The following is a 26,413-nucleotide window of genomic DNA, read 5'->3' as shown; positions in this document are numbered from 1 at the left end:
TATGCCCTGTGTGTGTGTGTGTGTGTGTGGTGCAGCAGGGGACAAGAGGGGACACTGGGAGGTTCCAGAACTCAGGAAGGGACTGGAATGGGTGCAGCCCTGACAGGGGGCTCGGCTCAGGCTCCTGGTTCTGGGCGCTGCAAAAGAGCTGGCGAGGCTGGAAGAGTTGACTGGTCCCTTCAAGGGAGCAGCTCCGGGAGCCGGGGGTGTTTTGTGGTCTGCAGTGGAGGGTCCGTGCACAGCCCAGGAAGCCCGCGCTGGCTCCAGGCAGGCGAGTCTCCACCCGCCTCGGCTCCGCCTCCCCCTCGGGGCCATTTGATGTGTCTGGCTGGGGAATTTGACTTCTGTGCAACCTCCGAGTTGATTTCCCAACTTCCCGCCAACTTCCCGCCGCCGCCTCCTCCTGCAGGCTCACTCCCGTTCCCGGGTGAGCCAGAGCCTCGAAACTTGGCAGAGGTGCCTGGGAGTGTCGGGGGAGCTCCTGGCCACCCGTCCCCCCCCACCCCTGCAGTCCTCATTGGCTCCCTGCTGCCACCCAGGTCCCAGATTCAGGTCCCCTCTGCCTCACCCCCACCTTCTTAAGGGCTAGGGTCAGCAGGGCCAGAGCCCCAGATTCTGTCCTGGAGTGCCCGGCTCTCGGTCCCCGACCTGCCAGCCCAGCCACACACTCTGCCTCCCACCAAGAGGGACTGCCCTTGGCCAAGGCTGCTCTGCAGGTTCAGGAGGAGACAGGAAAGCATCTCTCCCTCCCCACCTCGCTGTCCTTGGCTGTGTCTAAAGAAAGCAGCGCCAGTCCTGTGCCCTGCTGGGAACCCGAGCCCATCAAGATGCACAGCTCCACTGCCCGTGGCGGGGGGGGGGGGGGGGGGAGGCAGCAGGCACGGGGTGCTGCCCTCCCCCAGCTCAGAGCAGCAGCAGACATGCAGGCAGCGGGAGGGGACTCCTCAGTGACATGTTCCATACTCGTGTCCCCTTCCATACCGTCTTGAGCTGGTGCAGCACACAAGGTCACCAGATCCCCCAGTGCCCTTGGCATCACCTTGAAGGAGGCAGATGAGAATGACCTGCACAGTGCCTGTGGGAAACCCCCATCGGTGCCCAATCCCAGCCAGCGGTCACCATTTGGATCCCAACTCTGCTCGTCTTCCCACTCCCAGGGTGGCCACGCGAGGTCCAGGCGTGACAGCGTGGCCCTGAGCAGCATCGTGTGGTACCGTGGTGGAGGTGAGCACCGTGGACCGTGGCTGCAGCTGACCCTCCGGTGGCCTCTGATGCACACTGAAGCCAGAGTTCAGGGCTTCCGTCTGGGTCTCCATCACAGAGCTGCTCCCAACTTGGCCCCAAGTGACCCTACTGCCGCTCCTGCAAGCTAGGGTGTCTTCGGTTCTGAGGACACACAGGGCCAGAGTTGGGAACGCAGCCTGGAGGTGCATTTTCTTAGATTTCTGTTGAATAATTCCTAACTCCCCTCCCGCCAAGCCGGGGGGGGGGGGGGGGGGGAGCTTACCAGCCCCAGGTAAGATAAGGCAACTTCCTCCTTCCCTCCCTACTTCCCTCCCTCCCTCTCTCCCTTTCTTTCCTCCTTGTCCCTGCCCCAGTAATGTTGCAAGCACTTTGACAATCCTTCCAGATGGCTTGCTGGATGCAGCTGTCCTGCCCCACGCAGGACCAGGCCCAGGGGTGAGAGTATGACGCAGTGGTACAGACACGGCTTGCGATGCCTTCATCCCCGCTGAGGTGAAGCGCTGGCTCCATCTCTGATTCCAGCTTCCTGCTGACCTGCCACCCAGGAAGCGGTTGTGATGTGCCAGGGGTGGGGGTGGGGGCTGTGGAGTACACTGCCGGGGCCCTAGCATATTGTCTGTGACACAGAAGTCTCCGTGTGGGCACTGGTGCCTCAGTTGGCGCCCTAGCCCGAGCCTGAGCCTCGGGCCCATAGCAGAGGGTGTGCTGGGGTCTGCAAGGCTGCATGTAAGACGATCTCTATACACGGATGAGACTGAAGTTGAATGATGTAACCCACTGGGGCACATGTATGTACCAAGTGAATGAATGAATGGATGGATGGATGGATGGATGAATGGGTACATGAATGGATGTGTAGATGACGGATGAATGGGTAGATGGATGAGTGGGTGGATAGATTGATGGATGGATGGAAGAGTGAATGGGTAACATGAGTGGATGTGTGGATGATGGGTAGATGGATGGATGGTAGATAGTAGATGGATGAGTGGACGGATGGATGTGGGTAGACGGATTCAACATACCCAAGTGCCATTTGGTGAAGAGAGCAACTCGCCATCACAAGCTGGTTGGAATGGGGGAATTCTAGCAATAGGAAACTTCCATCAGGAGGAAGGTCCCTGTAAAATCAGCTTGCGCTGGTGGTCCTACCCAGGCTGCAAGCTGGGATTAGTACAAGACTGAAGTAGCCCTTGGTGACTCCTTGACCTGACCTTTGTTCACTTAGTGGCTCCCTGAGGTGATGTGATTAAAAAAAAAAGTTATGGTGGTGGTGGTTTTTGTGTGTCTAAGAGCAGCTCCCTCTCAGGGCCGTGACCTCAAGGCGGCCTCGGAGGGTCTGGGAACAGCAGGTGGGGGCAAAGCAAGCTGTGTGTAGAACAGTGTGTGCCTGTCTGTGGTCCCCAGAAACAGAGCAGGTGGAAGGGGAGGGACACGGGGGAGAGAGAGAGGATGGAGAAGAGTGAGGGCAGTGACTGTGGAGGGGAGACAAAGAGAAGGGAAGGAGGGCAGAGGGCGATGGTGAAGAGCTGCTAGCTCCAGTGGGAGGTGCAGGGTACTACAGTGTGCACGGAGAGCAGCGGCTGTATCAGAGCTGCTGGTTTTGGAGGTCTGAATTCTTGCTGTTGTCACCTGCTGGGAGAAATGTTACTGATGAAAAAGAGTCAGCTGTGTAGCAAGGTGTGTGGCTGAGAGTACTGTGACGCGGATGGATGGATGGGGGATGGGTGGATTGGTGGGTGGATGGTTGGATGGATAGATGGATGGATGGGTGGGGGATGGGTGGATTGGTGGGTGGATGGTTGGATGGATGGGGGGATGGGTGGGGGATCGGAGGATAAATGGACAGATGGATGGGTGAATGGGTGGACAGATGGATGGGTGAATGGGTGGACAGATGGATGGACTTCTGCCTGAGGTCTCTCCTAACTCAAACAGACCTTCTACACTGCAGGAACTAGCAGTCACCTTTCTAAAATGCAATCCTGATCATCTGAGGTTGAGGGTCTTGTCAGCCTCTCCTCTCTGGGAACCATGCAGCCTGCAGACAGGCAGCCCACTTTGGGGGCTGTGCTCATTTTAATGGGATGAGAAGGCTACAAAGCTAGTAGCCACCTATCCACTCCTCCATCACCACTCCCAGCACAGAAGAAAAAGAAATGTGCGAGAGGCCTTCAGGTGGTCAAGAGATACTGGTAACCCTAGGGACAGATGGGTTCTGTTTCAGTCATTTTAATGAACTGGCTCAAAGAGTAGGTTGCTCTTGATACTGGGTACGCATGGAAGCTGAGTGCTCACTTTAATAGGACAAACCAAGAACAAGTTAGTCTGACAACCAGGATTTTTCCTGTCGATTTCCGCCTTGGCTTACTCTGTGCGGTGGAGGGAGGGGAGCAGGGTGCCAGGGACTCCGAGCAACCGCTGGAGGGCAAACTGTCCTCAGAGCACCCTCTTCTGTTTCTATTCAGCCTCGAGCCAAGAATCCCTCACAAGATCCCCAGCCGCAGGATCTGGCAGCTCTCTGGCAGGTTTCCAGCGGGGGCTGCCCATGGCTACTGCCCATCCTGGCTCTGCGCAGAGTGTGGAAACTCTGGGGCAGGAGGGAAGCTGCTAGCAGGACCATGTGTGTGTGCAGAAATAGCCCCATCAGCACAGAGGGCCTTGGACTTCCTCGTTCCCCACTGTGTTGCTTAGCAAGATGCTGGGCACAGAGGTGGAGCTCGATGTCTACCAAGTGAATGGATGGATGGATGGATGGATGAGTGGGTGGATGGGTGGATGAATGGGCGGATGGATGAATGAATGAATGGGTACATGAACGGATGTGTGGATGATGTACAGCTGGATGAATGGGTGAATGGATGGATGGATGATGGATGGATGAGTGGGTGGATGGGTGGATGAATGAATGGGTACATGAACGGAAGTGTGGATGATGTACAGATGGATGAATGGGTACATGGATGGATGGATGGATGGATGAGTGGGTGGATGAATGGGCGGATGGATGTGGGTAGATGGATGGATGTATGCATGGTGGAAGAGGAGTAAGTGGATGATGGGTTGATGAATGGATGGATGGGTAGGCAATGTATAGATGTGTGGATGATGGGTATCGGATAGACGGATGAACTTCCTGCCTGAAGTCTCTCCTAGCTCAAACAGACCTTCCATACTGCAGCAGCTAGAAGTTACCTTTCTTTTTTTTTTTTTTTTTTTTTTTTTTGACACGCAGAGTGGACAGTGAGAGAGAGAGAGACAGAGAGAAAGGTCTTCCTTTGCCGTTGGTTCACCCTCCAATGGCCGCCGCGGCTGGCGCGCTGCAGCCGGCGCACCGCGCTGATCCGATGGCAGGAGCCAGGAGCCAGGAGCTTCTCCTGGTCTCCCATGGGGTGCAGGGCCCAAGCACCTGGGCCATCCTCCACTGCACTCCCTGGCCACAGCAGAGGGCTGGCCTGGAAGAGGGGCAACCGGGACAGAATCCGGCGCCCCGACCGGGACTAGAACCCGGTGTGCCGGCGCCGCTAGGCGGAGGATTAGCCTAGTGAGCCGCGGCGCCGGCCCTAGAAGTTACCTTTCTAAAGTGCACACCTGATCACTTGGGATTGAGGATCTTTTCAGCCTCTCCTCTCTGGAATAATTCTCACTTTCTTCCTCAAAGACCACTTCCTCCAGGAAGGCTTCCAGTGATTTTCTTGCTGCTTCCTCTGCTAAGACTATTACAGTGCTGATTCCATCCTATCTCTTCTGCAGCCTGGATCTGTTTACTCCTTTCCCACTACCCAGCTAAACCACTGGAGGGAGGGAAGCCTAGGAGGCTCAAAGCCCGCGAGGGAGAAACGTTCATGGACGGGCATTAGGGAAACAGAAGACGGAGGACCCTGGTGATTTGCTTTGGAAACAGCTTTGTCATCACCATTGAGTTTCCCTGTCCTGACTCAGCTTCCGGTCCAGGAAGTACAACTGCTCCTTGGGCGAGCTCAGGGAGCATCTCCCACTCCCCCAAGGCCCTGCTCCACTCCCCCAGGCTTCAGAGAAGAGATGAAGCTGCCTTGCCCGCCTCTCACCTCCTTTTTCTGAAGACCTGGCCCTGAACCCCCTAGCGCACCCCACAGTCGGGTGCCCTCGCCCGCTCTCACGCGCATAGTGACGGCACTAAGTGCAGGGACCCCCAGCTCCTTCTGCCGCCCTGGGGGAAGTGGTGCTCTGCACCACCTCTTTAAGGCTTAGCCTGTGACACAGCCCCCGCCCCTCCCCTCCCTCCCAGGCAGTCCTGGGAGGCGCTCCCCACCAGCCCTCAGGTACCACCCAGGGCCACCTTGGATCTCCTCCCTACTGGATTCTGGCCCAAGCAGCCAGGTCTGCTCCTAGGACCTGGGTTTGCAGCCTCAGCGTTGCTGACAAATTGTCCTGGGTGCAGTCACCGTGACACGCTGGACAACAAAGGGGCTATGTGTACCATATATCCCGTAAGGTTATAAAGGAGCTGAGACATTCCTGTCGCTGTATTCCTCCCGTGGGTGCAGCGATGCTGGCATAGCTACACCCGCTGCACAGCCAGCCACATCAAAGTACAGCATGCACGAGTACGCACAGCCCAGAACACATGAGAATGACCGTAAAGGACCACTACCGGTGTATGTCTTTTTCTTTTTTAAACTACATTTCTTATTGCTTAAAACAAAACAAAACAAAACAAAAAACTATGTGACAGGCACACGGCGAGAGAAAGAAAAAATCTCCCATGCATTCATTCACTACCTAATTGCAGGCAATGGCCAGGGATGAGCTCAGCCAAAGCCAGGAGCCAGGAACTCAATCCAGGTGTCCCCCACTGGCAGCAGAGACCTGCACATTAGCAGGAAGCTGGAGTGAGGAGTGGGGCTGGGATTTGAACACAGGCTCTGTGCAGGTGTCTAAACTGGCAGCTTAACCACTAATGCCTGCCCCTAAACGCTGACTGTCCCTAAAACGCTGACTGTCACACCAAGTCCTACTAAGTCCTACCTCGTCTTCACCATGCCTCCAGGCTGTATCAGGACCATGCAGAGCGCCTGCCACGCATCACCTAGGTTTGCATGAGCCAAGCTAGCAGGATCCCACGGCCAGGAAATCACCCAACAAGCAATGTAGTTCCCATTAACGACAGGGGACTGTAATTCTAACTCCGCTGTCATGGTTGTCCTGTGGGTGCTGGGATGTTTAGCAGCAACCCTGGTCTCTACACAGTAGGTATCTCTACCCACCGAGTACCTCTATATGTTAGGTACCTCTACCCACCGAGTACCCTCTATACACTAGGTACCTCTACCCACCAAGTACCTCTATAGGCTAGGTACCTCTATCCACTGAGTACCTCCCACACAGGTACCTCTACCCACTGAGTACCTCCCACACCAAGTACCTCTACAACTAAGTACCTTTCACACTAGGTACCTCTACCCACTAAGTCCCTCCCATACTGGGTCCCTCACAACTAAGCACCTCCCACATTAGGTATCTCTACAACTAAGTACCTCCCCCACTAGGTACCTCTATTTACTAAGTACTGCTACATGCTAGGTATCTCTACATTCCCTCTCTCCCACCCCCAGCAAGGTGGGACATGTGAAACACTCCCAGGAGGGGGACATCTCCCAGCTGAAAGCACTGGCTCACCCACTTTGTGTGGCTCTCAAGTTCAGAGGACACGACAGCGCGTGCAAAGGGGTCCCCAGCATACAGCAGGTGCTCCATAGAGGTCCGTGCTGCAGCAGCCTCCCTTCCACCCTCCCCGTGGTGAAGCACTCGTGATCCAGGAGCGGCGAGGGGTGCAAGGGGTGCTGGGAGAGCCCTGCAGGGGTGGACCCAGCCCAGCGGTCCCTCGGGTGGGGCCAAGAACAGAGACACGGCACACATGATCAGACACTCTGGCGGGACTTCCCTCTGGGGGTGGGTCATCTATGTCAGCCCAGTTCTTACACTGAACGCCCTCCCCCCACCCCCAGTGTGGGCATATTAGCCAGTGGGACCTTTGGGCCAGGGCGAGGTTGTAAAAGAGGGAGCTGGGGAATGGGACTCTAACACCCTACAAAACAGACCCCACACAGCCGCGGGAGGACGCATTGAGAAGGTGCTTATGGCCCCTGAGCCACCATGGCTGCCCCCAGGGTGTATCAGCAGGAAGCTAGATTGCAAGCAGAGTAGCCGGGACTTGGAAGCGGCACTCTGCAGTGGCTCAACGCACCACGGCTACCCCACGGCACGTTTTCCAAGCAGCTCCGATGGACTAAGACGCGGCTGGAGGGCCCGAGAGAGAAGTGGCTGCAGCTTCGATTCTCCTGCACGCTTGGCTGTTCTGCAGAGCCCTCGCATCCTGCCGGAGGGGATGCGGCTGTTACCTGGAGCAGCAGCTGGGACCAGCAAGGCGAGCGTGTGGGAGACAGCCCACACGTCTTGCAGCTCGGCTGCACGAGGAACTCAGGGTCTGCTGGCTGTGACTTCGGGCCACAGAGCAGCTGCTGTCCACCCAGCCATGCCCAAGGCACATCTGGCCATCTCAGCTGCATTGTGCTGCCTGCCCAGAGCCAGGCACGCCCACTTCGGGAGGGGCAGCGGAGGACGGCCCGGGGGCCTAGGGTTTTGATGCTGTGCAGTGGCCAGCTGACCAGGCACACTGACCAGGCACACGGGGCTTGCTCTGCAGGCCACAGATCCTCTGTGTGGTTCTGACTGAGTCATTCTCCCCAGGGCTCCCTTTCAAGCATCTGCCCAGGACAGCGGCACGCCTGCCCTTTAAAAATGGACATCGGAGACCTCAGCCAACCAACGTGCCTTGAACAGATTTCAGAACCTGCCCGGGTGTGGGTGAACCCCTGAGGCCGAGCTCAGCCTCCCTAGGAAGGGAGCACCTGCTCCTGGCTTCAGCCTGACCCAGCTATGGCCAATTGGGGAGTAAACCAGCAGACAGAAGATTTTTCTTTCTCTCTGTAACTCCGCCTTACCAAGAAATAAATCAATCTTTTTTTTTTTTTTTTTTTTTTTGACAGGCAGAATGGACAGTGAGAGAGAGAGACAGAGAGAAAGGTCTTCCTTTACCGTTGGTTCACCCTCCAATGGCCGTCGCGGCCGGCGCACCGTGCTGATCCGATGGCAGGAGCCAGGTGCTTCTCCTGGTCTCCCATGCCGGTGCAGGGCCCAAGCACTTGGGCCATCCTCCACTGCACTCCTGGGCCACAGCAGAGAGCTGACCTGGAAGAGGAGCAACCGGGACAGAATCCGGCGCCCCGACCGGGACTAGAACCCGGGGTGCCAGTGCCACAGGCGGAGGATTAGCCTAGTGAGCCATGGCACCGGCTATGAATCAACCTTTAAAAGAAAAAAACGGGGAGAGAGGAGAAGCCAAGGCCTGCAGGAAGTTCTCTGGTTCACCTGCGCTGCAGGTGGGGCTCTTCCTGGCTCCTCCTGTTCCCTTCTCCCAGCTGCAGGCCCGCCCCGTGTCCCACCCACCATGCACCAAGATCGGGGAGAGTGTGGACCTCAGGCGGGGGTGGCTCATCTGCCTGCTCCCCCCGCCTGTATCCAGGAGGCTATGCTGCTCATTCCACAAATGGCCACAGCAGCCAGAGCTGTGCAGGTGCAAAGCCAGGTACAAGGAGCTTCTTTTGGGTCTCCCTTGCAGGTGCAGGGCCCAAGGACCTAGGCCGCCATCTACTGCTTTCCCAAGCCATCAGCATGGAGCTGGATCGGAAGTGAAGCAGCCAGGACTCAAACCGGCGCCCATATGGGATACCGGCACTGCAGGCAGGGGCCTTACCCACTACGCCACAGCACTGGCCCCTAAGGCCATCTTCGTACTTGCTGGGCTCCCTCGACCAAGCCGCCCTGATCTCTCTGCACCACCTCCGTGGGACGTTCCCTGAAGGTGACAGTGAGATCTGTTGTGGGGTGGTCTCGGAGGCTTGCCGTGAAAACCCTAATGCGGCCACTTGCACGAGCAGTGCTCACGGTCCTGCCCAGCCAGCTCTCTCGAGACCGTTCAGGCCGGCTCGCTAGAGGCTACTACCCGCTGCCTCCGCTAGCTCACTCTCACCCCCCGGCACTGAGTCCGCCACCCCCAGCTGCCCCAGTTGTTCTGCTCAGGGGATTAGGAGCCGCCCTGGGTGCCCACGGCTTACCTGGGCTCTCATTTAACCGCCCCTCCACCATAAACTCTGAACACAAGGTCAAGCTACAGACAGCAACTGCGCTTCCATATCCTAGCAACGCAGAACTAGAAAAGGGGAAATTCAAAAGGCATTTACAAAAGGTGCCTGCCAGGGAAAGGAGACAACTGAAGCGGTCAGGAGACCTGCACACTGAAAACCACCAAATGTCACTGCCATCCACCCAGGAGAATCTAAAAAATGCAGAGGGGCCCGCGCTGTGGCGCAGCAGGTAAAGCCGCGGCCTGCAGTGCCAGCATCCCATATGGACACTGGTTCCAGACCCGGCTGCTCCACTTCCAATCCGGCTCTCTGCTATGGCCTGGGAAAGCAGTGGAAGATGGCCCAAGTCCTTGGGCCCCTGCACCCACGTGGGAGACGCAAAAGCTCCTGGCTCTGGATCGGTGCAGCTCTGGCTGTTGTGGCCACCTGGGAAGTGAACCAGCAGATAGACGACCCCTCTTTCTCTCTCTCTGCCTCTCCTTCTCTCTCTGTGTAACTCTGACTTTCAAATAAATAAATAAATCTTTTTTTAAAAAAATAAAATAACGCAGAGAGAAAGTGGCAGATCCGTGCACAGGAAGACCGGATCATCTGCAGATCTGAATCTTCTCCAAAGTGATCTACGGGGTCCACACAGCCCCCATCACAGCCCCAGCAACTCAAATAATAAACGGCAAAGGGCCGGGACTCGCCAGGAACATCTCGTTAAAGGACGAAGCTGGCACTGCCAGGGAGCAAGGCAGGGAAGCTGGCCAGTGGGACAGTCAGAATCCACAGCCCCCACGTGCATGGGGTCCCTTGATTACAACGACACAGACGACACTGCAGAGCTGTGGGACAAATGGCTGCAGATGGCTTCAATGGTCTCCATTCAGAAAGAACTGAATCTCCCAGCAGCTGTTGTGGGGCAGCAGCCTAAGCTTTAAGCTACCCCTTGGGACACCCATATCCCATAGGGGAGTGCTGGTTCAAGTTCCCCCACTACTCTGCTTTTGACCCAGCTCCTTGCTAATGCACCTGGGAAGGTAGTGGGGTGGGGGGATGGCCCAAGGGCATGAGTCCCTGCCACCCATGTGGGAGACCCGGATGGAGCACTGGTCTCCTGGCTTCAGCCTGGCCCACCCCAGGCTATTGCCGACACCTGGGGAGTGAACCAGCAGATGGAAGCTCTCTCGTCTCCCCTCTGTCACTCTACCTTTCAACTAAAATTAAAATCAATCTTATATAAAAAAATAAATGAATCCTGACTCCTCCTTCACTCCCCCGACACATAATTGCAGATGCAGCGAAGACGTAAATGCAAGGCTGAAATACGAAGGTTTCAGGGTAGAGGTGGAGAGAAGTGTGACTGGTGTGGGATGCGGCTAGGGGGGAGGAACAGCTTCTCAGGGCCTAGGCACAATGACCAGTGTTTTCTTTTGTAGGATTTTATTTATTTATTTGAGAGGTAGAGTTACAGACAGAGAGAGGTCTTCCATCCACTGGTTCACTCCCCAAATGGCTGCAAATGGCCAGGGCTGGGCCAATCCAAAGTCAGGATCCAGGAACTTCTCCTGGGTCTCCCACGTGGGTACAGGGGCCCAAGGACTTGGGCCATCTTCTACTGCTTTCCCAGGCCATAGCAGAGAGCTGGATCAGAAGTGGAGCAGCCAGGACTCCAACTGGAGCTCATATGGGATGCTGGTGCTGCAGGCAGAGGATTAACCTACTATGCCACAGCGCCGGCCCCGACTAGTGTGTTTTAAAATAGCCAGCGGGGAGGGTTGAAAGCGATGGTCAGTGTTTGAGATGCCAATGTGCTGCTTACTGGGATCTGCTCACCACACACTGAATACAGGGCATTTCAGAGAGTGTGTGGAAAACAGAAGGAAAAGTGGAATTGTGTGGGTGCAAGAAATGTGAAATCCCTGGCTATACCAAGGATCTTCGAAAAGATGGAAAATGATGGAGAATGTGCATGATGAAAAAGCCATGCAGGGATTTCAAGACTTTTTGCACCAAAAATAAATATATCTTCTAAGTTCATTTCCCAGAAAGTTTGCAAAGTCCCCCAATGCATGTACTGCCACGTCCCACGATGTCCCATGAAAATGTACATTGACTTATGTTAAGGGCTGCAATTTTTCTTTAAATGTTAATGTTTCTAGAAGAAAATGGGTGACTAGATTTTTGGCCTTTGGGTAGCAAACCTGTCTTAGCCAGGACATAAAATCACTACCATAAAGAAAATTGGTTGATAAGTTAAGAGTGTCTTATTGATAAAGGTCTCCACTAAGGGTAAAAAGGCAACCACAGAGGCTGGCAATGTGGTGCAGTGAGTTAAGTCCCGGCTGCTCTATTTCCAATCCAGCTCCCTGTTAACGGGCTTGGGAAAGCAATGGAAGATGGCCCAAGTGCTTGGGCCTCTGCACCCATGTGGGAGACCTGGCTTGGCTCCTGGCTTTGGCCAGATTCAGTCCCGGCTGTTGGAGAGAGAGAGATCTTCCATCCTCTGGTTCATTGCAATGGTCAGGGCTGGGCCAGGCAGAAGCCAGGAGTGAGGAGCTTCATCTGGACCTCCCACGTGGGTGTCGGGGACTTGGGCCATCGTCCATTGTTTTCCCAAGTGTATTAGCAGAGATCTGGATTGGAAGTGGGGCAGCTGGGTCTCGAACCATTGCCCATATGGGATGCCAGTACTGCAGGTGGAAGCTTCATCTTCTAGGCCACAGCGCCTGTCCCCAAAAATCTTTATGAAGAGCGACAAAAAGGCAAACCACAAGGTGGAAAGAGATACTTACAATCCACACAGGACTCATATCAGAATGTAATTAGGAAAACCTCTAGTAAATCAATTTAAATCAAACTTAAAATGAGCAAAGGCAAATAGCCGAAGATATATAACAAGGTGGTCACTGTTGATTAGCCGTCAGGAAAATGCAAATTCAGATGCTAATTAAATGACACTGGGCAGTCACTGGGATGGCTAAGTGCAAATACCGGATACCAGAGATGCGTGGTGAGTGAGACTGGTGAGAGCCGCTAGCGAGGGCAGACTTCAAGCCACACGGGCGCGAGCGCACGCACACACACACACACACACACACACGGCCCAGCAAGTCCTCCCCTGCATTCCACCTGGTGGAAATGGCCAGGAAGGGACAAGGAGCTTGTCCAGGGGCACGTGGCAGGGACAGGCAGAGCCGGGTCTGGGACCAGCGTGAGTTCCTTGGCATCACGCCCTGGCTTCTCTGAGTGGCTCAGTACCTCCTCCAGGCAGGACAGAGCTGGGATGGGGCCGTGAGAAGGAGCGGAAGGGAGGGTCAGTCTGGACAGGTGCACCTGCCCCACTCCTCCCCTTGCAGCCCTCTCTCCTCGCATGGGATGGAAGGGCAGCTTCCACCCCACTCCCAGAATGGGGACGCATGCGGCCCTGGCCCTTTTGCCCTTGGGACACCGCCCTCCCACTGCTAAGCTGGGTCACCTGGACCATGGTCTGCCTCTCCCCCGCCCTCCCCGGGGCGTCATCCTGCCACCTCCACCTCAGCCTCAGTCTGTACAGTCCCCTTCGGCCTCCCCTGCAGAGGCTGCAGTCCAGGCTCCCAGACTCCGGAAGGGGGTGGCAGGTGCCCGGAGGGGGGGCTGACTTCCCCTCCTGGCTGCTGGCGCTGGCCCCCAGGGTGTGGGGTGTGCAGCCCGAGGGCAGCGCTGCCTCTCACAGGGCGCCTTCTGTGCTCCAGGCATGGACGCAGAGCGAGCCACACAGGACCTGGCACTGCCCCACCCCAGCCCCGGGAAGGCAGCGGCGGCATCCTGACAGCTGCAGGAGCTGAGGCCTCCGGGTCTACATCTGTCAAGAGGGAGTGCCTGGCTCAGAAGCCTGGCTGCAGCCCACAGGGCCCAAACACACACACTGCACTCCACACACACACACACACACACACACACACTGTAATCATATACACACTACGCCCTACACAGACACTACAACCTACATCCACATACACACTATACCCTACATCCACATATACCCTACACACACTGTATCTACACACACTATACACCTTATACACACTGTGTCCACTCACACACTCCATACACACACTATAATCATACACACACTATGCCCTACACAAACACTACACCCTACATCCACACACACACCCTACACACACTGTATCCACACACACACTATACTCCATACACACACACTATAATCATACACACAACACCCTACAGACACAAACACTATACCCTACATCCACATACACACACTATACCCTGTACACACACTGTATACACACACTGCACCCTATACACACACATACTATAATCCATACACACAGGATGCCCTACACAGATACAAACACTACACCCTACACCCTACATACACAGATAAGTATACACATACTGTATACACACACACACTATACCCTATACACACACTATGCTCCATACACACAATACACCTTACACAAACACAAACACTACACCCTACATCCACACATACACCCTATATGCTACTTACACACACAAGACCCTACACATACTGTACCCACACTGTACCATACACACACACACTATACCCTATCATCACTCCATACACACACTATACCTCCATACACATACTATAATCCACACACACATACAATACAGCCTAAACCCAGACACACACACACACACACACACCCCTGAGCGTCAGGCACCCACATCTAGCACACAGCTTCTGCTCAGCGTGGACCCCACCAGAGACCCGTGCTCAGCCCTGCCCCCTGACTCCCCTCCTTCCCTCGCTCTGCACCTCCACTTTGGGGTGAGCCCTGGGCCTCTGCCAGGCCTCCCCATGTTCCGCTTCCTTGTGTGCCAGTCGGAGCTGACAGTGGTCAGCACCAGCCACGGGGCTCTGGCAGACATGGAGCAAACGTGGTCTGGAGGGGAACTGGACAGTGAGGCGCTCTCAGACAGCGTCATCCGCCGTTAACACAAGGGCCGGCCGGCCACTGGGGACAAACTCCTGATTTTTCCCAAGCCCACAAGGCCCATAGATTAGAAGCTTCCTGAAGGCAGGGCCGATTTGCGCACTGCAAGAAAGGAGCCAGAAACCAGGCCTGGGCTGGGGTGTGTGGGCTACAGCCATCTCTTTGCCCTCTGCAGCTGCCCAGCCTGGGGTGCCAATGAGACTGGACCACCCGTCTTTCCCCCACGGTCTTGCTGTGGGAGTCTCTGGCTCTCACATGATCTTGGCCACAGCCTGGGATGGTGCTGGCCCCCACACTTCAATCCACCATCTGCCGCCTACTTGAGGGAGAGGAGCATGGGGTGGGGGTGGGGGTGGAGGAGGGGGAGATGTCTTTCCATCAGGGGTTCAGGGACCAGAGGGCGGGGACAGAGTGGAGGCGCCCAGGGACTCCCTTCACCTCCATGGCAGTGGGAGTGGACAAGAAAGGGCCCAGGGGCTGGTGTGCGCCCAGTGAGGCTCAGTTCTGCACTGGGCTGGGTGCCCCCAGCCTCCAGTGTTTCTGGCGATCGGTCACGGTCGGCACCCTGAGCAGCTGGACAGAGGTTCCCTGTGGCTCTCAGTGTGGACCCAGCTTGGCCTGTAAGGGGCTGCCTTCCTGCAGGCCCCTCTGTGCCTCAGGAGAAGAGATCAAGCCAACAGGTGGCTCCTGTCCCACCCCACCCCCCAAGCTGCTCAGAGGCACAGGGCCAGGCGCAGCTGGGGGCCCAGAGAACCACACAGCTGGCAGCTCCCGGTGGATCCTCACCCTCAGCTGCTCAGGGGCAGGCAGGGGAGCCCACATCAGAGTCCTTGCAGGAAGGGGGCGGGGCAGAGGAGGGCTCTGGGGTTGTCATTTCCTTATGTTTTCCTGCCCCGGGATACACCTGCCTCAGGCCCTTCTGGGTGAAGACATCTATCTTCAGGAAGATCTTAAGGTGGTCCTACGATTTTAGACTCTTGGCCGGCAGTCCTGCCTGCGAGTGGGGCTTAATCCCAGGCTGCCGGGTGCTTCCTCCACAGTCTCACGTGTGTCTCGTGCCTCCTGAAGCCCTGGTGGGGACTGTGGTCTCCTTGGGGACGGGACCCGGGGCAGCCCTTTGAGTCGGCCCCATCCCACAGGGGCACGCCTCCTACCTCTGCATAGCTCTGGAGGGCAGGGGATGTCCTGAGGCCTCCTCTGCTGCCTCTGGGCAGGGCTGGGGGTCCCTGGGTGGCCCTACTGACCAGTTGGCACAAGGACACACACCTCCCTTCCCAGGCGTGCCTACAAGGCCCGAGAGCCCACTGGGTACACCTGGTCTTCTGCCAGGTAGCCAGGTGCACCTGGGGAAAGGCGTGCTTACTCGAAGTTGCTGGTTCCCAAAGCCAGATTGAACACTCAATAGCTGTGCGCCGACCCCCGTCCCGCCCCGGGCCAAGAAGTCATGTCTGGGCCGCCCCATTCACAGGGACCAAGCTTCCTCCCCGTTAAAAAATCACCCTGGACAAAGAAGAGAAGGACTGCGACTTTGAGCTCTCTGGGGAGGTGCCTCCTGCACAGTCAGCACGGCTCAGGTCAGGAGACCCCTACAGTAGCGGAATTCAAACGGCTGGTGGAACCGTAGCATTTGAAGGCACACTCAGTGCCAACAATCCCTGCTCCCACGTGGCCCTGGCATGGAAGGTGCGTCCCAGACGGGAGCAGCTTCCCCCAGCCCCCACAGTGGGTACCGCCATGCATTCTCTCCATTTTCCCAGCGCAGAGTCAAACTCCACCACGCCCCCGCTCTCCTGGTGAGACTCAGCCAGCCCTGGGCCCCTTTCCCATCTGGGCAGCCGCCCTGCACTGCAGGGAGGGGGAAGTCTCCTCCTCTCCTGGCTTTGCGTGCTGTATAACCCAGAGAGTCACCCAGATGGGAAAATCATTGGCTTTGAAGCACCAGGGAGAAGAATAAGCCCCCTCCGTGCTGCCGTCCGCCCTGGGGAGGAACCTTCCCAGCCCTGAAAGTCCAGGCCACCCACCTGCTGGTGCGTATCATCATGGAAGTGGTGCACCTGCCCCTCTGCACACCCACCTGGCGAGAGCCACTCTGAGCAGGAGCGCCGAGGTGGGACCTGCAGTGAAGTCACCCGTGTCCAATCGTCACAGGCACAGGGACACTCTCCCAGGTGCTCGGCTGCAACCTGCACACAGTTACCAATGTCACAGCCAGCAGAGCTGGCCCCGCGAGGCCCCTGCCCTGGCTCCCGGCCCTCCTGACAGCTGCTACAGGCCTGCGTTCCTTCACCCTCTGGACTTATAGAACGTGAGCTCCTGCTACGTTTCATGAGCTTCCGCAGGTGCCGGCTGATGGCATGTTCAGGAAACTCCGGTGAGACGCACTGCCTTGGGCAGAGGAGACGGCTGAGGCTCAGGGAGGCCAAGCGGCTTGCCCAGGGTTGCCCAGCTAGCAGGCACCGAGCTCGGACATGAACACTGGACTATCTGAATCCAAAACAAAACAAGGGGCTGGCGCTGTGGCGTAGCGGGTAAAGCCACCACCTGCAGTGCCAGCCTCCCATATGGGCGCCAGTTCGAGACCTGGCTGCTCCACTTCCGATCCAGCTCTCTGCTATGGCCTGGGAAAGCAGTAGAAGATGGCCCAAGTCCTTGGGCCCCTGCACCCATGAGGGAGACCTGGAGGAAGCTCCTGGCTTCAGATCGGCCCAGTTTGGGCCACTGCGGTCACTTGGGGAGTGAACCAGAGGATAGAAGGCCCCCCTGCACCGTAACTGTTTCAAATAAATAAATAGCTTTTTTAAAAAAAGGATGATAAGATCTAGATGTAAAGTTAAGATAGAGACCATAATTTCAAGCAGAGGGAATAGCCCCTAAGAAAAAAAACAAAAACAAAAGAACCATGCTCTTTCCACAGTTCACTCCCCACTCCCAAACACATGCACCAAGGGTGACTCACATGAAGACCCCCATGGCTTGCTCTACTTTTTGCTGTTTTGCTTTCACTCTACTTTGATGGCCCCCAATGGCCAGGGCTGGGTCAGGCTAAAGCCAGGAGCCAGAATCTCCCTCCTGGTCTTCCATGTAAGTGACAGGAGCCCCAGCACTTCGGGCCGTCTTCTGCTCCCTTCCTGGGTGCATTAGCAGCGGGCTGGTGCGGGCATTGCAGGCAGCAGCTTCACCCACTGTGTCACAATGCCAGCCCTTGGGGACCTTGTGCATGCCCCTGGGGCAAGGCTGTGCCCCCCCCCCCGCCCTCCATCCCAGCCCACGATCAGCTGGTGGTTGGAGGGAGACTGACCACGTGTGGGACCCTCAGCAAGTCCCTTCCCCTCTCCGGGCCTTCATCTGTTAACAGAGCACAGGGGTGGGGAGGAGGGGCAGGCATGCAGCCTAACAGTTTGGATGTTCACATCTCTTTCCAAGTGCCTGGATCCGTGCCCCAGCCCCGGCTCCCGACTCCAGCTTCCCAACCAACGCAGACCGGGTAGGCAGCAGCGATGGTCCGAGTAGTTCAGTCCCTGTCACTCACGTGGGGGAACCTGGATTGAGTTCCTAACTCCTGGCTTTGGTCTCTCCAATCAGTATTTAGAAAATAAAAACGGAGAAAGAAGAGGAGGAGGGAGGAAAAAAGGCCTCCCCTGATTTTTTTTTCAGGTCCAGAGCAGAGAGGAAATGCCTGTGTTGTCCCCAAGCCCTGGCACTCGCACCTTGAACTTGACCATCTCAGGCCTCAGAACATGAGCTACCAACCAGGAGATAAGGGATGGCGATAGAACGGCATTCTTAGACAGACTGCTGCTCCCAGAGAGAAGTCTCTGCACCCTCCGACCTCCTCTGCTCCACTGCCAGGCCACTTCCTGCAGCCCAGGGCTGCCATCCGCTACTCCTGGGTGTCTCACTTCAAAGGTTCCATGCACCAGCCCCCAATCCCACTGTCCCCCGCCTGGGCCACATTCAGGGCCTCTCCCAGCAGGCCTGGGTCTTGTTGATTTCCTCTGGAGGTCCCAAGATCTAGTGCATGCGGAACTTAAGGCAGATCTAGCATTCCAGGGCTTTTGCGACGGAAATAGAAAGAGCTAGATTCCCAGGATCTGGGACGGGAGTTCTTGGGAAAAGACAGTAGGGGAAGCAATGGGGTGCAGAGAGGGCGGGGCAGGCAGACTGGCGTCCAAGGGTCTTTCCAGCCCTGACATGTTGCGTTGCTGCACAGAGCATCTGACGCGGCTTCGAGGCCGACTCTTGAATTTCCTGATCAGTCCCTGGATGGCTGGCCCTGTGGGAGCTTGCCCTTACAAGGGATGCTCACCCACCATCACTGTCAGCAGCTGGCGAAGTCGACAGATGTCAGAGGCCCTGCTAGGCACCCAGGGGAGCAGAAGGTCTGGTGCTCCCAGGTCTGGGGGCCGAGGACCCCGACTCAGGAAAAGCCTCCCGCCCAGCCCACACCTGCCCCCTCCCACCCCCGCCGGCTGGGCGGCAGAGCCTTTGAGCCGGGGAAGCAGCGGGCAGCTGCCGGGCTGGCTGGTGAGGGGAGGGGCCCCAGGCAGCTGGGGACTCCTGAGGGGGGGCCTGGTGAGGGGAGGGGCCCCAGGCAGCTGGGGACTCCTGGGGGGGGCCTCCTTCAGAGGCAGGCTTGCGTTACAGCAGGTGGAGGCAGGGGGCTCTGCCTGGCTTCTCCACTTCTCCCCACCTGCCTGTGTGCGGTTTGTCTGCTGGCGCCACGGAGGCGTTGGGGCTGGGGGAATTTGATCGGCAGGGAGGGGAGCTGTGAGCAAGGGCGGGGGGGGGGGAGCAGGGGCGGGGGGGTGGGTGGAGAAGGGAGGCTGTCTGGCGCTGCACTTGTCCGGCCATGACCCTGCTGCTCAGGGGTGGAGCACAGCACAGGCCTCCCACAGACACCCGGGCTTGGCACTGTCCTTGCACCTGACCCTGGACAGTCTCAGCGAACTCCCCGACTCCCTAGCTGCCTGCAGACTTCTGCACTTGGGGTTTTCCTGAGGGTACGAGGGAGATAGCCTGGATTGGGAGGTGCAGAAAGTCACAAGCCAGCACGGGTTGGAACCGTGTCTTTCTTCTCCTTTTTTTTTTTTTTTAAGATTTATTTTACTTATTTGAAAGGCAGAATTAGAGAGAGAGAGAGAAAGAGAGAGAGAGAGAGAGAGATCTTCTATCTGCTGGTTCACTCCCTAAATGGCTAACACAACCAGGGCTATGCCGGGTTGAAGCCAGGAGCCAGAACTTGGATTTCCACCTCCTGCGAACCTCAGGACAAGGTCAAGGCCTCCGATGGAGCTCACTGGAGCCGTCTGCCCACTGCAAGGCTCTGCTCACTCACTGAGCCCTGCAGGATCCCTTGTTTTTCTCTCTCCTCTTGCCCGCCTGCGTTTCCAAGGTCTGGAGTCCCTGGGCCACACCAGGGAGATCTGAATGGCTGGGGTGGAGGGCAGGGAGACCTCATCCCTCACCCCTCTCCACCATCAATCTCAGCCCATCCTGGGGAATTCAAGGAACAGGAGTTCAGGAAGGGTGGGTCCTCTCCTCCCCATGAGCCAGGACCCATCCACCTGGCACAGCCCACCTTGCTGTGTCACTGGGATCCCCGGCGACCAGGCACTGGCTTTCTGTCCCTGCCTCCTCTCCGCTCTCCTGCCTGTCTACCCTCAATTCTCTCTCCTTGCAGCAGGAATATAATGTTCGGCTGCCTGACACCCACTCTCTGAACGCTGCCAGCGAATAATGACTAAGGAGGTGGGCGGAAGTGCAGCAAGTTGAGACCAATTTAGCAGTGCAGGGTGCCAGGAGCAAGGCGGGGGGAGCTAACAGCAAATGCGTTTGCATCAGCAGGGAGAGGGAGCATGCCCCCGACGCCAACAGGTGCCGGAGCCAAGTGCACAGCCCTGCACCGCGTGCCCCCGGCCATGGCCTCCTGGGAGTCTCCAGGGGTGAGGTGAAACGCACGCACGGGCTTGCCTAGGTGGTGAGAGCAACGGCTGCCCCCGCCCCTCGTCCCTGCCCCACTTTGGACACCTGATGGGAGGTGGGGGTGGCACTCTCGCCCCTGCCAGCCCTCAGGCTGGCTGGGCCGTCTATGCTGGCCCCTCCCCTTCTGGTGCAGTGCTGCTTAGCTTGAGAGACTCTGCAGGTCTGAAGTGCCCACGGGCGCCCAAAGACCACTCCGGGCGTGCTGAGGGTCAAGAGCTGCCTGAGCACCCCCAGATCCAGCCGCACAGAGGCCACCCCAGCTGGACAGCACAGCAAGTCCCAGCCCCCGGTGGCTCTGGGTGGGAGGGTATCACAGAAAAGCACCGGTCATGGGAAGGAGGCAGAGGGGCTGCAGAGATGCGTGTGTGCCTGTGCACCCGTGCACCTGCTCCGGCTGCCACCCTGGAGGCAGTGACCTTCTCCCACGGGGATAACCCACCACAGATGCAAACCAGGCAGGGCTGGGCAAGACCCTGCTCTTTGCCACCTTTGTTCCAGGTACGGGACATGACCCCCAAGGCAGCTGTCCAGACACCAACATGGCTTGTCACTTAGTAAGAGAATCAGCGCTGCTGGATCAATGAGCACTATTCACTCTTGTGGTTAGCTAGCAGGCACGGCCCCCTCTAATTGTCCCCGTCTTTCTCCCACCCTCCCTATGCTCCCTCCTGCCCCCTCCCACCCCTCTCCAGGTATGGGGGTGGCCTCCAGGTGCAAGGGCCCTTGAAGTCTGCTTACATCACCGGCAAGGAGACCGCTATCCAGCGTCAGTGTAGAGCTTACTTGCCTATGGACAACAGATGACACGATAGAGTTTGCTGCTCCAAGGAAGCGTCATTGATTCAGATAGCGTAGGAGCAAACTTGCTCTGACTTCCGTGTGACTGAACTTCAGGGACTGTCATGGCTACAAGGAAAGGACCGGCATCCAGCCGACAAAATGTCACTCCTGAAACCAAGTCCCAGGTACACAGCCCATTGTTCTGGATACCTCCGCCAAGGGCCGCTTGGATACGTGGGACATCATTCGCGGGCCATCTGAGATCATCAACTTAAAAAATGAGCCTGCTATGGATGTGCTGAATTTCGACTGCCATCTGTGGTTGCTCTAGAAGGGTGGACCCAATGACTCCATGGGCTTTGTAAGTTCCCTAGCTCTGGTCTAGTGAGCCTGGCGTGCTGGAGGCAAGAGGGAGGGGGAGGGGGAGCTGGCACGGAAAGAGTGAAGCCCCCGTAATCCTGGAATTACAATAATTACAGAAGCAAATGAGTGCTTGTGATTCGAAAAATATTGCAGTCGTCTGTCTATTAAACTCTCGTCTACAATTCCGTGAGCCCACATCTCGTTTAACTAGTGAGGTCTGATGGCTTCAGAGCGACAGCCCTGGGCTGGGAGGCAAGCCAGCCAGGCTGGAGTCTCTGCCCTGCCCTAACCACCTGGGGTGGGCTCCTTCACCACGGACAGACTGCCTCAGTTTCCCCCACGCCCAGACTGGTATGAAGCGATCATCTCACCGAGTCATGTAGTTATAGTAGTAGTAATAATAATAATAACAGTAATAATAAATCCCACTCTCAAGAAGACAGCCTCTAACATCATTACTCACAGAACACATGGGGATGGTGAAAACTGGAACGCGACCGACACCAAGATGGAAACCAGAACAAGACTTCGCCAAAGACAGGGGAGTCCGCCTCGGCCGGGCCTGTGAGTCTGGCTACCAGACCTGCACCAGATCCGCAGGCCACCCTGGCCCTGGCCGGAGGCAGTGGTGAGAGGGCAGTTGGCTCCCGCCGCACGTTTATTCACCAGCTCTGTCTGGGCTGGTGGGGCCGGTCCAGCAGGCAGAGCTGGGCCAAAGGCTCCCAACCAGAGCTCCCGTTGGAAGAGAAAGTCCCACCTGCTCCGCTCTGGGCTTGTCCGCTCCCTTCTCACTCGGCTTGGGTCCAACCTCAAGGGTCAGTCCAGGATCACCCCCTCGCTGGTGTCTCCCAGCTCACCTCCCATGCTGGGCAGCTGCTGTATTCCAAGTTAGCACAACCCAAGGTTCCATTTCCTTGTCATTAATTCAGTGTGCCAGTCTCTCTTCCCAAGCCCCATCACAAAGTGTAGTCTCAAAGTATTAGTTAGCTTTAAAACAAACTCCCATCACTCTAGCCCCTTGCACAGATTAAGTCATTAATGAAAACTAAAATGCAGTTTTCCACACTTGAGTAATGAAAGAAAAATGAAAGGGGCCACAGCCAGGGTAAAGCCACCACCTGCCATGCCGCTGGCATCCCATAGGGCGCCAGTTCGCATCCCGGCTGCTCTACTTCGATCTAGCCATCTGCTCAAAGGCTGGGAAAAGCAGCTGAAGATGGCCCAAGTCCTTGGGCCCCTGCCACCCACATGGGAGACCCAGAAGAAGTTCCTGGCTCCTGGCTTCAGCCTGGCCCAGTCTTGGCTGTTGTGGCCAGCTGGGGAATAAACCAGCATCCCATATCAGAGTAACAGTTTGAGTCTCGGCTGCTCCACTTCCAATCCCGCTCCCTACTAATGCGCCTGGGAAAGCAGTAGAAGGTGGTCCAAGTGCTTGGGCCCCTGCCACCCACACGGGAGACCCAGATGGAATTCTAGGCTCCTGGCTTCGGCCTGGCCATTCCAGGAGTGAGCCTACTGTGGATGGAAGATCTTATCTCTTATCTCTCACTTTCCCTTTCAAATAAATAAAATCTTAAAAAAAAAAAAAAGGAGCAAGGACCCCTGAGAACATATGTGGCCACTCTGATGGGAAGAATAAGGGAGTGAGGCAAAGGGTGTGGGAAGCCAGCCCAGGCACCCCACGCCCTTGGAGAAGCCCTGCCCGGGTCAGCTCCCCTGACGTGGTGGCCAGCCGTGTTACATTGCCCATGAGGGGTTTCCAGCTGCAGCAACGTAAGCAGCAAACTGCAGAGCTAAGATGTGCACGGCCCAAGGAGAGAGATGCTTCTTCGTTGGCAAAGCCCAAGAAGTCCCTGAGCCATCAGCCTCCCCCCCCCCCAGGTTCCCCAGGCACATCCTCCACCCCGCCCCCCTGCATTCCCGCCCAGCACCTGCCCCTTCTGTAACTGTACTGGTGGGCAGGTGGATCAGGACAGGAGTGGCCAGGGGCCAGTTAGCTCCAGAACTGTTGGAGACAGGGCCTGGGGTGGGGCAGCCCCAACCCAGCAGGCACCTTGTGCAAGGGGCAGGAGAGCCAGAGGCCAGGCCCCTCAAGGGTGTCCATGCCGGAAATGGCCCCTCCCTCCACAGGGCGGGGATGGAGGGGGTCATTGCCAAGGGCTACTGACTTCAGGAAACAGGCATTCACCATGGGACTTCTCAGAGTGGCCAAAGGCCCTGCTCTGAGCCGGGAATTCACAACCCAGTCTCTGCCTCTAGGAACTCTGCTGGCTGCTTGGGAGCCCAGCTCAGGGTAAACGCCAGGAGCATGGAATAAATGGAACCCCAGGGAAGGCACCTGACTGAATTCGACCTAGAGAATGGATCGGGGAAGCTTTCTTGCAGATGCTGATCCCCCTGAACGAGTAAAACCCAAAGTCCAAGTAGGAGCTAGGTGGGTGGGCCCCGAGAGGGAAGAACTAGGTATCTGTCCTCAAAGGTAGCAGAAGAGTGAGGACAGAGCCAGGTTCTGCCATCTGCCTAAGCTGAGTTCAAATCCCTGCCCCTCCTGTCCCCAGCCTCGCTAAGTAATTTAGTCTGATTGCCTACCCAGCAGGGTGGCAGTGAACATATAATGAAACAAGGAAAGAAAGGTACTGTACCGGGCACACAATGTACTCAGCACACGGGGTGCTCTGAAAGGCTGTTACAATATTATCCATTACACCGGGCTGTAAGCTGCTGCACCATAGGTTTGTCATAATCAGCTCGCCACCTAGCCCCAGAGTCTGGCATGCTGCAGGCACCCAATGCGTATTTATTTTGTGCCAAGGCCCCGGGCTCCCTTCTTTTTCCATGGAATGTCTTTTCACCTGCAGCAGCTGAGTGCCCCTTGCTCACCCATGAGGCCCTTTGCAGATAAAGACCCTTTCCCGGGACCCCACCACCACCACCAACTCCCACACCACCCGCAGTTGGGAGCCAGCCTCCCTCTGGTGCCTTGGACTTTTCACTGGGGAGAGCAAGGGCCAACCGGTCTCATGCCAACCTGGTAGTTAGGCTGCGGGGATAATGGAGATTGCCAATGAGATAATGTCTGTGATGTGCAGAGAGCACTCCGGAGGAAAGGCGCTGGCTAAACACCAGGTGCAGGGCCACCGCTGATTAGTGCGTGCTCTGCCCACCGACCCGGCTGCTCCTGTCCACCCCGCCTCCTGCTCTGTAATTGCTCCTAACACCCACACGCATGTGCCCTTCCAACACCTACAATCCCACTCCACCTCCAGGCTCCCTGCCGCCACTGGGCCTGGAGAACCTTGTTTTTGAACTCAGAGAAAGCTCAGGTTACAAACTAACTCTCTCTCTCAGCCCTAGCCACAGCTTCTTCTGCAGGCTTTTGGTGCAGGAGGAGGTAACTGGCAAACACAGGGCTGGATGTACAGTCCTGGGGGTGGAGGGGAGTCCTGTCTGCAGCAGCTCCCCTCCCCTCCCCCAGCAAGCCACGTGCTCCGTGAGCGAACTCACAGCCTCTCAGAGACCCCAGCCTGCGCGCAGGGCGGACAGCCGCACACGGCAGCAACAGGAGGCTGTGGACAGAGGGCAGAAGTTTGCGGCCAGAGACATTGGCGGCTCTGCGCTGGGAGCTGGAAAGAGCTGGCCTCAACGTGCCTGATGCGGCTGAGCTGAGCCGAGCGCTCCCTGCAGGCTGGCAGGGCCCACTGGCTTCTAGCCGGGAACCGAGGGGTGACAGGGTGGGCCGGGGAGGGAGACACTGCCTGGCTGCCTGGGGTGCTCAGGGCGAGAGGTGAGGCAGTAGGTGACTCCTGTGAGTGTGTTCAAGCGCGTGCTTTGCCTCCATCCCCGCCGGCCACATCCACCGCTGACCCCGGTGACCTGTCCCTTGGGTACCCGCTCCCTCACCTTCTTCAGTGTCCACCTCAGCCCTGGCGCCCTGTTCTTTCAGAGGGAACACCGCACACCTCCAAAGCCGCCGGCCGTTTCCCAAGTCCCAGGCGGAGAAGTTCAGCAGCTCGGCCCCAAGTGTCAGACCCCGACACGCGCGCCTCGCGGCCTCACCCCGCGTCCCCCAGCTCTCCCGTCCCGGCCGGGATCACTCCGGGGCTGGGAGCGGACACAGACACTGTCTGCAGGGGACAAAGACAGCAGGACACGGACGCACAGGCCCGGGCTGCCGGCAGGCACCCGAGCGACGGCACCCACCCTCCGCAGAGGCACAGACTCTGACAGCTGCGCGCAGAGACAAAAGACCGCCCGGCCGGGCACGGGCGCCCCGCAGCCCCCCGCGCCCTACCTGGGCACGGCGCCTCGCAGCCGACCTGGGACTTGACTTCCAGTGCGCGCCGCCAGCTCCCCGGCGGGCCCGGCGGCCAGCGCGGCTCCCGGACGCGAGCGAGCGCAGAAACTTTCGGCCTCCCCGCGCTCCGCAGCCCGCCCGCCCGCCGGCCTGCCTGGGCGCGGGGTGCGGGAGCCGCGGGGCGGGGCGGCGCGGGGCGGGGCCGGCGCGGGCGCCGCTCATTGGCCGCGCCGCCGCCCGCAGCCCCCTCGCGGCCGCCCAGGCCGCCTTTGTCCCCGGCTGACAGCTGGGGCGGCTCCGCCTCGCCGGCTCCCGGGCGCCCCCGGCCCGCGCGGGCTCTGCGGGCTCTAAGCTCGGCTCACGCACCCGCCGCGCACCCCAGGTCGCCCCGGGCGGCGCTGTTCGCCCAGCCGGCCTCTTTTTCTCGCGTTCCCTGGTTTACGAACCTCACGCACCCCAAGCTTTCTCCCTCCTCCGTGCAATCCCCGATCCCTGCGAAGGGCCGAGCTGCTGTGCTCAAGGCCCCCAAGCAGCTGCCCACGGACGGCCAGGGCCCCGCACAGGCTCCCCACTCCCCGAAGAACCCCGAAGTCAGTGTTTCCAGC

At 57.7% G+C, this 26,413-nt stretch overlaps 1 protein-coding gene across 1 annotated transcript in view; it reads right to left on the bottom strand.

Moving 5' to 3' along the window:
* The window catches only part of LZTS1 (leucine zipper tumor suppressor 1), a 42,144-nt gene extending 16,159 nt beyond the window's left edge, over window positions 1-25,985 (bottom strand). Inside the window, exon 1 of the mRNA XM_008267266.4 lies at window positions 25,806-25,985. The gene's annotated coding sequence lies outside the window, so the exon portion shown is untranslated. The remainder of the gene's footprint in view (window positions 1-25,805) is intronic.
* Window positions 25,986-26,413: the final 428 nt, after the last annotated feature.

The sequence above is a fragment of the Oryctolagus cuniculus genome, chromosome 8 (genome assembly GCF_964237555.1).
Source record: "Oryctolagus cuniculus chromosome 8, mOryCun1.1, whole genome shotgun sequence".
NCBI classification, from domain to species: Eukaryota; Metazoa; Chordata; class Mammalia; order Lagomorpha; family Leporidae; genus Oryctolagus; species Oryctolagus cuniculus.
This window is presented reverse-complemented; position numbering and strand designations above follow the sequence as displayed.